Here is a 12,193-nt window from a genome sequence, read left to right as displayed (position 1 = left end):
GTTCAACTGCCAAATATTTATATTTCAAGATCTACCCTATGCTAAACATTTTTCTAGGCACTGAGGATGAAGCAGTAAACAAAATAGGCAGAAATCTCAGCTCTCAGGGATTTCTATCTTACTCGGGGGGAGACAGGCAGTAAACAATACAGTAAGTAAAACATATGCTGTGTCAGATGGCGGTAAGTGCTGTGGGAATAAAATCAGCAGAGAAGAGTGATAAAGAGAGCAAAATGGCATAGGGGCCAGAGTGTGAGACAGGAATGGAGAAGAGAATGCCTAAGGAAAGACTTGATGGAGATGAGGGACAGAGCCGTGTCTCCACCCACAGATGGAATACAGGCAGAGAGAATGACCCATGCAAAGTCCTGAATCATGTCTGGGATACTTCCAGGAGAGGGGTGACTGAAGTGGAGTGAGTAAGGAGACCATGGATGGAAGGTGAGGCTAGGGGCGAGTGGGGGTAGAAGTGAGAAATGAACAGAGCATTCAGAGACTCAGAGCCCAGGCAAAATTTTTCGAGGAAACCACTGCAGCTTTTTAAGCAAAGGAGTGGAATGATCTAAATTAATATATAGTGTTAAAAAAAATCCTACAGCTTTGGTAAGAAGAAATTGTAGAAGGCAGAGATTGGAACCCTGCAGCCACTTAGGAAGCTGTGTTGCGAGGTTGGTAGCCACGACAGTGATTAGAAGGGATCAGGCCAAACTCACACCAATGGATTTACTGACTATGTGAGGCTAAGGAAGGAAACAAGGAACACTTCCAGACTTTTGGCCTGAGAGAAGGGAAGGTTAGAGTCATCAAAACTTGAGATGAGGAAGATGGTAGCAGGAGCAGGTTTGGAAGTGGGTAACCATGGAGTTTGTTTCTGCATATGAAAAGTTTGAGTTGCTTGACAGACATTGAGGCAGAGATTCCCAACAGGTAGATGCAGATAAAACAAGTTCAAAAGTATTTTGTGTGCTATTGACTCAGGGATGGTGCCTTTGCCAAAATGTTTTACATGAGGAGCTGGAGAAATTACAGTTAATCTTATCACTTAGAAACTAGAGATTCTTTGCTATTGACAGATCATAGTTATCTTAGGTTACTAAACCCAGTAGCGATCTTTTTCTTTTTATAATTGATGTTTCAATTTTATTTACACTACTGAACTCAACACAAGCAATATTTCATATGTTGAGCCAATCACCAATCCCATTATATTTTTAAAATCAAGAGAAAAAAATATATCTAGAATGATGCCTAAATCAAATCCAGCTTATATATTGTAGCATTTTCTCTCCACAAAATGCATACAATGGTGTCAACTGTTATCATATTACATGCATCTTCATGTTGATATCCACATTTTCAAAAGGAAATCTGTTATATGGATGGTTATATTTTCCTTTTGCTTTTACAATATTCAAATGGCAAAACCAATGTCAGATGTTAGACCAAAATCAAGGGACCATACTCTGCTGTCCAGTCACATCTCATAAGCTCCAAATTCATTTGTAAAACCTCATCCGACTATAAAAAATAGTCCCTCTCCATGTATTTTCTTTCTATCTAAATTTTGAGAAATAAAGGCAAATATTTCATAATCATATTTTACCTTATATTCATATTTCCTCAGTTTAAAATTCACACATTATTAGGAGAATCGTTATTTGGAAGAAATTTTAGTTTCAAGAATAAATTTTATACAGCATGAAGAAATAAGATGTGTACAATGAGCCTACACACACTATGCACAATTGGCTGTGCTCTATTTCTCTTGTCAACTGTAAAAAAAATAATCATCATCATCTCAGAAATGGGAGTGATTCCACATGGAAAAATATTTTCTTTAAACATAACTCTTCTATTGGGGAAAATAAATAAATTCATAAAAGATTTTATGAATTTTAGGTTGGTGTTTCTCTCCTAGGGTTGATGTGAATCCCTAAGTTTATAACGATTATTGATGTTTTATTCACCTGAATTTTAACTACTGCTTTTACAATGCTGGATGGGAGAGGAAACTTCCTGGCCATTTCCCATGCACTGGGATGGGCAGGAAGTCTCTCCTGAGAAAGGAACAATTCAGAAGCTGCCGTAAAGAGTAGTCTGAGCTGCTCCAACCCCACTGCATGCCAGCCACCTAGGTTGAGAGTCTAAGCATGTTTTTATGCCTCGATCTCTGCTTATGTGTGAGATACCATGTTAACGGTTCTGTTGCCCACTCCACCCTGGCTTGAGATTTAAATAAAAACAAATTACAGGTCTTAACAGTGATAGATGGAGTGCTTTTACATTTGTGTAGAGTATTTTTGCTCTAAGATTAAAGGCTTACGCATTTATCTGCATAAACTAACCCCTGGAGTAGGGTACTGCTGACATTTTCCAAGAAAAATGAATATCCTAACTTATTCCAAAGAGAAGACTTGGTATTTGTATGGCCAGAGTGACCTTTGCAAGTGCCCTTTCAGATTAGGTGCACTACATGGAAAATTGTGCTCTTACAGTACTCCATAAATCATACCTACCAATTTTCTTTAAAGGGGTATGTAAATATCAGTGTACCAGGTGGGTAAACAACACTAACCTCGTACAAATGGCTTGAAAATTGAAGAAAAGCACCTTATTTTGCTGCTGAAATTGCTTTTGAAGCCCAACATCGAGACTTGGGTTGTAGAATGCATGAAATGATTTGTGCACAGGGAATAGAAAATGGGCTGATGATAACCATCCTCGACACAGTTCCTGTATTTCTGAGTTCTTGCCATGATCAAAGATATTATTGTTGTATATTACTTTTCTTTGCAAATCCCAAATGCATGTACATTTTAAGTGACATCTTCATTATCTGCATATTTCTAAAATGGTTAGGTAGCTATTTCAGCTGGTTAATATTTGTAGACGAAGTTCATAGGAGCTTTCTGGTTTAGATTACATAACACTTCATTTAAGAAGAGGGGGAAAAAAGAAAACTTTATAGGAAAAGTAGAGAAACGGAAGATTTGATACTTGCAAGATGTTAATCAGAACAAGTATTATTTTTGTAATTTAATGGAATGGGATGTTTGAATCTCCTTTCTTTAAAACAGAATAGACAAATAAAAAATAGGACTTTTGTACTGACATATGTAAGTGGAATGTCTGTGGCATAAGATACAGCTTGTACTGCACCCGATTGTCATGAGTATGTTCACTTTTCATGAAATAGAAGTCTTTGACCTCAGCACATTCTGGAGCTTGTTGCAAGAATCTCCACTGGTTTCCAAAAAGAACATTCTATATAAAAGAAAGTGTGTGTTTCTTAACCAGATAAATTTTCAATAGGGCAAGTTTTCTTCTTTAAAAAATCATATTGTAAAAGTAAACTTTTGAAATTCTTAAATACTGGAAATAATGATGAAAATGACAAAACAGTTTCAACTTTTTAAATATATCTTATTCACTATTCAGTTCCCCAGTTACTTTTAAGCATGGAGTTATCTTTAGGAAATAAAATGGATTATGGAAAATATATTTTCCCTATGATTATTTTTACTGTTTTCCTTCCACTGAGGAACAAATACATTAAGTGCACAAAAGAAAATGCTTGTGTTAACATAAAGAAATGTAATTTTAAAAACTGAATCACAAAATCCTACAAGTAAAACACAAGAATTTAAGATTTTTTTTCTATTCTTTTCTTCTCTAGTCAGTAGTAGTTCCTATGTAAAAATGCCTCCCATTCCTTTATACCTAGTAGGCATAAGATGAAGGAAACATGCCTCATCAGTTCTCAGGGGGAAAGTAGGTGGGGAGCCCTGAGCACCTTGGATTCTTGCCTTGAACACATCTTCAGTTTGCAACTCTTATCTACCTTGAGCACTGTGAAAGTTATTTTTCAATTACGTACTTTTCCACTTTGGTTAATCATTTTCCTATATATAAATAGGATCATTTGTACTACTTCCAAACCACATATCCCAGCTTGCTTATTAAAAAAAAAAGTGAAGGCCAAAAGCATTTACTTAATATTTTGGTAAATGGAGATATTCTTAAAAGTAAACAATTTCAAATTTTAGTCCAAATAATTCTTTTCACTCTTTTTTTTTCTTTTTTTTAAATTGGTACATAATCTTACATAATAGATTCATTGTGGTACTCTCGTATATACACATAATTTGATAGGTTTCATTCTAAATTACCTGCCTTTGCCCCCACTCCTGCTCCTAATCTCCTTCTTTCTCCTCTACTATCTTCCTTCTATTTTTAGGAGATCTTTTTTTTTTCCTTTTTTCTCTCTTCCACATATGAAAGAAAACATAAACCCCTTGACTTTCTGAGTCTTATTTTGCTTAACATGATGCTCTCTAAATTCAACCATTTTCCTGCAAATGACATAATTCCATTTCTCTTTATGGATGAATAAAACTCCATTGTGTACACATACCACATTTTTTTTTCTTAGCCATTCATCTGTTGATGAATATTTAGGCTGGTTCCATAACTATAGCTCTGCTATAAACATGGATATGTATGTATTTCTACAATGTGCTGACTTTATTTCTTTTATATAAATACCCTAGGAGTGGTATAGATCCATCATATAGTAGTGCTATTTTTAGGTTTTTGAGGATCTCCTATACTGATCTTCATCATGGCTGGACTAATTTACGTATCCACCAAGGACAAATGTTTTCATTGAAGGAAAGGAACTTCTCATCTGCCTGCATTGTCATTTTGCATCTCTTTATATTTTATAAAACTTTCTTTCTGCACTATTTTCTGCCTTGGTCCATTCAATAAATATTTATTGCAGTCTTACTCCATGCCAGGGATTATGACAGGACCTGAGGTTATAGAAATAAACAAAACCAAACTACTACAAAATTTTTGCTCCCAAGCTGCAAAATTAAGAGTGTTATAGTATAAGATCAATCACGTTGATTGTATTACCACAGCATTGTCTTAGCATAGTATAAGAAATGACCTTATTCTTTGAGTCACCATCATTTGAACATATGTGAGAGTTGACATCATCACTTTTGTTTAAAAACTAAACATGTAAATGAACATTTAACATTTTTTCTCTTATCATACTTCAAAAATGTCTTTACTAAAGAGGTTTAGTAAAATGTTTTTGATAAATACACTTATTTATTTGTATTGGATTCAGACGAGATTTACCACTGAACTGCATTCCCAGACCTTTTATATCTTTTTGAAATTTTGAAACAGGGTCTTGCTAAGTTGCTTAGAGCCTCACTGGGTTTCTGAGGCTGGCTTTCAACTTGCACTCCTCCTGTCTCAGCCTCTCAAGCCACTGGAATTATAGGTGTGCACAACTGTGCCCAACAAGAAATACAAGATGTATTTTTTAACTCAATTCTAAAATGTTTAATCCACTTACAATAATATGAATTATTATATTAATCTCTTTTTAATGTATTTCCATTATTTACCATTATTAATTTTGGGTCCCCCATAATTTTTGTCCAATTGCTTTATCCCAAATTTACCTCCATCTTCTTGGTTTCTACTGAATTACATAAAATTACTCAATTTAGCAATCTCTGACTTTCTAACTTTAGTCACATGACCTGGTTTTCCTTAACCACTTTGAGAAAATAACTAATTTCCATCTCCCCCAGTAGCTAATGATGTAGATCACACAGGGAAAGCACAATAAGCATATTAATTTTCTTTTAAGTCTTCTATCAGGATCTTCACTTTTGTTATTACTCAATTCCAAGTTCATTGCAATTGCAAAAGGATTTTTGATAATAAGTATTTTCCAAAAGAGATAAACAGTTTAAAGGGAAAATATTTTCACATTAGAAACAAAAATTCTATTTTAATAGGAAGTTTTGTTAGGCAAAAACATGCCCATGATATTCAATATATACATAGGTGAATTGAAACTTTTTTCCCTTCCTAATTGAAGTGATCCTGCATATTTCACACATTTTAAATAAACTAGGTATGAAAGCCAAAAAGTTTCCAAAAAGAAAGCAAGAAGACAGTTTCAGTTGCAATCCCAGATTCAAAAAAATAAACAAATAATAATAATATCTTCGGAACCGTGACCACCAACAGAAAAGGCCCAGTGGCCCGCGGCGGGACAGAGCTTCCAATCACTCCTGCAAGGTAGGCGGGCCTGCGACCCACCAGCAGAAGAGGAGCAGCGGCCTGCTGAGAGGCAGAGCCGCCCCCTCCCCCTGCGCTGGCAAGGTATAGGGAACTGTGACCACCCACAGAGCAGGCCCAGTGGCCTGCTGAGGGGCAGAGCCGCCCCCCACCCCCCGCGCCTGCCAGGTAGGCGGAACTGTGACCACTGTCAGAAAAGGCCCAGTGGCCCGCAGCGGGACAGAGCTTCCAATCACTCCTGCAAGGTAGGCGGGCCTGCGACCCACCGGCAGAAGAGGAGCAGCGGCCTGCTGAGAGGCATAGCCGCCCCCTCCCCCTGCGCCGGCAAGGTAGAGGGAACTGTGACCACCCACAGAGCAGGCCCAGCGGCCTGCTGAGGGGCAGAGCCGCCCCCTACCCCCCGCGCCTGCCAGGTAGGCGGAACTGTGACCACCGACAAAAAAGGCCCAGTGGCCCGCGGAGGGGCAGAGCTTCCAATCACTCCTGCAAGGTAGGCGGGCCTGCAACCCACCGGCAGATGAGGAGCAGCGGCCTGCTGAGAGGCAGAGCCGCCCCCTCCGCCCGCGCCTGCAAGGTAGGCAGACCTGCGACCCACTGGCAGAACAGCCCCAGAGGCCTGCAGAGGGGCAGTCCCGCTGCCTGCGCCTGCAAAGTAGGCAGAACTGCGACCACCTACAGAACAAGCCTAGCGGCCCGCAGAGGGACAGAGTCGCCGCCCGTGCCTGCAAGGTAGGCGGACCTGCTACCGACCGGCAGAGCAGGCCCAGTGGCCTGCCGGCGTGGTAGGCACATTGCCCCAATTGGAGGAGGGGCAGAGCGGCCGCCCGCGCCTGCGAGGGAGACTTTGCAACTATACAAGACCAATATAAATATATAGGGGGAAAATTCAATAGCACAACTGTTTCACCAAGTAGAAAGGAACGCGAACAGTATGAAGAGACAAGGAAAGAAAGGACCATAAGCAATGCAGGTCAACTCAACGTTAGAAGAGGTAATAGCTGCAGCAGATGGAATGTCAGATAAAGAATTCAGGATATACATGCTTCAGATGATCTGGAGTCTCAAGGAAGACATCAGACAGCAAAATCAGACAATGAAAGATCACTTCAACAATGAATTACATAAACAAATCCAAGAAGCAAAAGATCAACTATACAGGGAGATAGAGGTTATAAAAAACAAACAGAAATCCTAGAAATGCAGGAAGCAATAAGCCAACTTAAAAACTCAATGGAGAATACTACCAGCAGAGTAGAACACTTAGAAGATAGAACATCAGACAATGAAGATAAAGTATTTCAACTTGAAAATAACATAGACAGCTCAGCAAGACTCTTAAGAAACCATGAGCAGAACATCCAAGAAATATGGGATAACATCAAGAGACCAAACTTAAGAGTCATTGGGATACAGGAAGGGACAGAGTTTCAAACAAAAGGAATGAGCAATCTATTCAATGAAATAATACGAGAAAACTTCCCAGACTTGAAGAATGAGACAGAATCCCAAATCCTAGAAGCCTACAGGACGCCGAATGTGCAAAATCATAAGAGACCCACACCTAGACACATTATAATGAAGATGCCCAACATACAGAATAAGGAGAGAATTTTAAAAGCTACAAGAGAAAGGAAGCAGATCACATTTAGGGGTAAGCCAATCAGGATAACAGCTGATCTTTCAACACAGACTCTGAAAGCTAGAAGATCCTGGTATAACATATTTCAAACACTGAAAGAAAATGGGTTCCAACCAAGAATTGTGTTTCCAGCGAAATTAAGCTTCAGGATGGAAGATGAAATTAAAACCTTGCATGATAAACAAAAGTTAAAAGAATTTGCAGCTAGAAAACCATCTCTTCAAAACATCCTTGGCAAAACATTACAGGAAGAGGAAATGGAAAATAACAATGAAAACCAACAGTGGGAGGTAGGACAGTAAAGGGGGGAAAAATAATCAAAGAGGAAAACAAACCATGTTTAGTAACATAAATAAACAAATATGGCTGGAAGAACAACCCATATCTCAATAATAACCCTAAATGTTAACGGCTTAAACTCACCAATCAAGAGACACAGGCTAGTAGAATGGATCACAAAACAAGACCCAACAATATGCTGCCTACAGGAGACGCATTTGATAGGAAAAGACATACATAGGCTGAAGGTGAAAGGTTGGGAAAAATCATATCACTCATATGGACTTCAGAAACAAGCAGGTGTGTCCATACTCATATCAAATAAAATAGATTTCAAGCCAAAGTTAATCAAAAGGGATAAAGAGGGACACTACATACTGCTTAAGGGAACCATACACCAACAAGACATAACAATCATAAATATATATGCCCCAAACAATGGTGCAGCTATGTTCATCAAACAAACTCTTCTCAAGTTCAAGAGTCTAATAGACCACCATACAATAATCATGGGAGACTTCAACACACCTCTCTCGCCACTGGACAGATCTTCCAAACAAAAGTTGAATAAGGAAACTATAGAACTCAATAACACAATTAATAACCTAGACTTAATTGACATATATAGAAAATACCACCCAACATCAAGCAGTTACACTTTTTTCTCAGCAGCACATGGATCCTTCTCAAAAATAGATCATATATTATGTCACAGGGAAACTCTTAGACAATACAAAGGAGTAGAGATAATACCATGCATCCTATCTGATCATAATGGAATGGAACTGAAAATCAACGATAAAAGAAGGAAGGAAAAAGAATACATCACTTGGAGAATGAACAATAGGTTACTGAATGATCAATGGGTTATAGAAGACATCAAGGAGGAAATTAAAAAATTTTAGAGATTAATGAAAACACTGACACAACATATCGGAATCTATGGGACACATTGAAAGCAGTTCTAATAGGAAAATTCATTGCTTGGAGTTCATTCCTTAAAAAAAGAAAAAACCAACAAATAAATGATCTCATACTTCATCTCAAAATCCTAGAAAAAGAAGAGCAAAACAACAGCAAAAGAAGTAGAAGGCAAGAAATAATTAAAATCAGAGCTGAAATTAATGAAATCGAAACAAAAGAAACAATTGAAAAAATTGACAAAACTAAAAGTTGGTTCTTTGAAAAAATAAACAAAATCGACAGACCCTTAGCCATGCTAGCGAAGAGAAGAAGAGAGAGAACTCAAATTACTAGCATACGGGATGAAAAAGGCAATATCACAACAGACACCTCAGATATACAGAAGATAATCAAAAATTACTTTGAATCCTTATACTCCAATAAATTAGAAGATAGTGAAGGCATAGATAAATTTCTTAAGTCATATGATCTGCCCAGATTGAGTCAGGAGGATATACACAACCTAAACAGACCAATATCAATTGAGGAAATAGAAGAAACCATCAAAAGACTACCAACTAAGAAAAGCCCAGGACCGGATGGGTATACAGCAGAGTTTTACAAAACCTTTAAAGAGGAACTAATACCAATACTTTTCAAGCTACTTCGGGAAATAGAAAAAGAGGGAGAACTTCCAAATTCATTCTATGAGGCCAACATCACCCTGATTCCTAAACCAGACAAAGACACTTCAAAGAAAGAAAACTACAGACCAATATCTCTAATGAACCTAGATGCAAAAATCCTCAATAAAATTCTGGCGAATCGGATACAAAAACATATCAAAAAAATTGTGCACCATGATCAAGTAGGATTCATCCCTGGGATGCAAGGCTGGTTCAATATACAGAAATCAATAAATGTTATTCACCACATCAATAGACTTAAAAATAAGAACCATATGATCATCTCGATAGATGCGGAAAAAGCATTCGACAAAGTACAGCATCCCTTTATGTTCAAAACTCTAGAAAAACTAGCGATAACAGGAACATACCTCAATATTGTAAAAGCAATCTATGCTAAGCCTCAGGCTAGCATCATTCTGAATGGAGAAAAACTGAAGGCATTCCCTCTAAAATCTGGAACAAGACAGGGATGCCCTCTCTCTCCACTTCTGTTCAACATAGTTCTCGAAACACTGGCCAGAGCAATTAGACAGACGAAAGAAATTAAAGGCATCAAAATAGGAAAAGAAGAACTTAAATTATCACTATTTGCAGATGATATGATTCTATACCTAGCAGACCCAAAAGGCTCTACAAAGAAACTATTAGAGCTAATAAATGAATTCAGCAAAGTGGCAGGATATAAAATCAACACGCATAAATCAAAGGCATTCCTGTATATCAGCGACAAATCCTCTGAAATGGAAATGAGGACAACCACTCCATTCACAATATCTTCAAAAAAAATAAAATACTTGGGAATCAACCTAACAAAATTGGTGAAAGACTTATACAATGAAAACTACAGAACCCTAAAGAGAGAAATAGAAGAAGATCTTAGAAGATGGAAAAATATACCCTGTTCATGGATAGGCAGAACTAACATCATCAAAATGGCGATATTACCAAAAGTTCTCTATAGGTTTAATGCATGCCAATCAAAATCCCAACGGCATTTCTTGTAGAAATAGAGAAAGCAATCATGAAATTCATATGGAAAAATAAAAGACCCAGAATAGCAAAAACAATGCTAAGCAGGAAGTGTGAATCAGGCGGTATAGCGATACCAGACTTCAACCTATACTACAGAGCAATGGTAACAAAAACAGCATGGTACTGGTACCAAAACAGGCGGGTGGACCAATGGTACAGAATAGAGGACACAGAAACCAATCCACAAAACTACAACTACCTTATATTTGATAAAGGGGCTAAAAGCATGCAATGGAGGAAGGATAGCATCTTCAACAAATGGTGCTGGGAAAACTGGAAATCCATATGCAACAAAATGAAACTGAATCCCTTTCTCTCGCCATGCACAAAAGTGAATTCAAAATGGATCAAGGAGCTTGATATAAAATCAGTGACACGCCGTCTGATAGAAGAAAAAGTTGGCTACGATCTACATACTGTGGGGTCGAGCTCCAAATTCCTCAATAGGACACCCATAGCACAAAAGTTAATAACTAGAATCAACAAATGGGACTTACTCAAACTAAAAAGTTTTTTCTCAGCAAAAGAAACAATAAGAGAGGTAAATAGAGAGCCTACATCCTGGGAACAAATCTTTGCTCCTCACACTTCAGATAGAGCCCTTATATCCAGAGTATACAAAGAACTCAAAAAATTAGACAATAAGAGAACAAACAACCCAATCAACAAATGGGCCAAGGACCTGAACAGACACTTCTCAGAGGAGGACATACAATCAATCAACAAGTACATGAAAAAATGCTCACCATCTCTAGCAGTCAGAGAAATGCAAATCAAAACCACCCTAAGATACCATCTCACTCCAGTTAGATTGGCAGCCATTATGAAGTCAAACAACAACAAATGCTGGCGAGGTTGTGGGGAAAAGGGTACACTTGTACATTGCTGGTGGGACTGCAAATTGGTGCAGCCAATTTGGAAAGCAGTATGGAGATTTCTTGGAAAGCTGGGAATGGAGCCACCATTTGACCCAGCTATTCCCCTTCTCGGTCTATTCCCTAAAGACCTAAAAAGAGCATGCTACAGGGACACTGCTACATCGATGTTCATAGCAGCACAATTCACAATAGCAAGACTGTGGAACCAACCTAGATGCACTTCAATAGATGAATGGATAAAAAAAATGTGGCATTTATACACAATGGAGTATTACTCTGCATTAAAAAATGACAAAATCATAGAATTTACAGGGAAATGGATGGCATTAGAGCAGATTATGCTAAGTGAAGCTAGCCAATCCGTAAAAAACAAATGCCAAATGTCTTCTTTGATATAAGGAGAGTAACTAAGAACAAAGTAGGGTCGAAGAGCATGAGAAGATTAACATTAAACAGGGATGAGAGGTGGGAGGGAAAGGGAGAGAGAAGGGAAATTGCATGGAAATGGAAGGAGACCCTCAGAATTATACAAAAGTACATACAAGAGGAAGTGAGGGGAAAGGGAAAAATAATACAAGGGGGACAAATGAATGCCAGTAGAGGGGGCAGAGAGAGAAGAGGGGAGGGGAGGGGAGGGGAGGGGGGATAGTAGAGGATAGAAA

This window comes from Marmota flaviventris, chromosome 2 (genome assembly GCF_047511675.1).
Source record: "Marmota flaviventris isolate mMarFla1 chromosome 2, mMarFla1.hap1, whole genome shotgun sequence".
NCBI classification, from domain to species: Eukaryota; Metazoa; Chordata; class Mammalia; order Rodentia; family Sciuridae; genus Marmota; species Marmota flaviventris.
The sequence above is the reverse complement of the archived record's forward strand: the minus strand, read 5'-3'. Positions refer to the sequence as shown.